Source organism: Pongo abelii, chromosome 7 (genome assembly GCF_028885655.2).
Source record: "Pongo abelii isolate AG06213 chromosome 7, NHGRI_mPonAbe1-v2.0_pri, whole genome shotgun sequence".
Taxonomy (NCBI): Eukaryota; Metazoa; Chordata; class Mammalia; order Primates; family Hominidae; genus Pongo; species Pongo abelii.
In genome coordinates, this window is record NC_071992.2 from 160385265 (window position 1) to 160386780 (window position 1516).

Here is a 1516-nt window from a genome sequence, read left to right on the forward strand (position 1 = left end):
CGGGAACCTTCCATGGATCTTCTGGAGGGCCCTCCCCTTGGCTGCCCCGAGATACCAGGTGGGCAGGGCCACGGAAGGACAGGACCCAAGGCCCCTCCTCCTCTGTCCCCTAGTCCTGGAGGTCCTGAGGGCTCAGGTGCTCCCCACCCCCAACAAGTGCCCCCTTCTCCCAAGCCCCAGCCCTCACCTCTGCCCGAGTCATTCTTGACCGGAAAATCATCCAGAGCCACCCAGCCACCTGCAATGCACACCATGAGGGTAATTGCAGGGGCCAGCGCAGGTGCAGGAGGGAGAGGTTAGGCCTTCCGGGGTTAGGATGCTTGGGACCACTGCCCTGGCTCTGCTCCCACCCACCCACCAGGCCCACACTCACACCTGCTCACCCAGGCTGCCTGGACCCTGTCCACACCTGCCACACTGGCCATGCAGCATAGCTGCTGCCGACTGCTGGGCCCTGACCCCAGAGCTCTGCTGGAACCTGCATTTCCCAAAGGCACTGCCAGGCCAACCACATCCATCCCCAGCCCTGCTCACTGGATGCCTGGACACTGTGTGGTCTTGCTGGGAGGCATGGTGGTGCTGGCTGTGGCCTGTGGCCTGGAGCACACCCCAGAGCCACTTCTTCCTGCAGCTGAGCCATTGCAGGCAGTGCCCCTGCCAGACCATAAAACCTGGGTATATGCCAGCCCCTCGGTGCAAGAAGTGGGTGTGAGGCTGGCCAGGCCAAGCCTTCTTGTGTGCCCAGGGATGGGCCACATGCCTGTCTGTGTCACCCCTCTGGTATAGGCAGGTGGCACGGAGCTGGCCCTGCTCTGCTGCACCCATTTCTGCCCGTGACCCCTCCGGTATAGGCAGGTGGCATGGAGCTGGCCCTGCTCTGCTGCACCCACTGGCACCTCTCCCCTGGCTCCTCTCCCTCGGCTTTGTCTTCCTGTGACTCCAGATCCCCTGCCCTGTGGTGGCCCCCAGCCCAGTGACCTCTGGGGACACCTCTGGGGGCAAACTTGGGTGCCTGCCCTACTCCCCAGGTCCCTGGGCCATTCCCAGGCGGGGCTTCTGGAAGCCACCACCTCCCCAGGGGCTCCGGTCCAGTGCTTCAGCCCAGCAGTCCCCGGAGCTACAGGCCACTCCTCCAGCCCCCAGGCCTGGGCCTATACCACCTACACAGCAAGGAAGGGCATCAGGGAGGGTGTCAGGAGGTGAGCGAGAGGGCTCCCATGCCCAGTTCTGCCCACGGCTCTACCCACCTCCACCTGGCACTGGCACCTAGCTTCCCCCTGCAGGTCAGGGAGGCTCTCAGAGGACCTGGTCCAAGGAGGGAGGTCCCAGAGCCCCAAGACCAGTGCCCACGCTGCCCCTGGGCTGGTCCATGGAGTCACTGTGCTGGTTGGAGCCTCTGGCCAGGATCCCCATTGGTCCCCTGGAGCCTGGCATGGCCCAGCCCGAAGGGGAGTGCCTGCCACTGCTCCATAAAGCATCTGGGAGCAGGGTGTCCCCTCCGGGGCACATGGCCCAG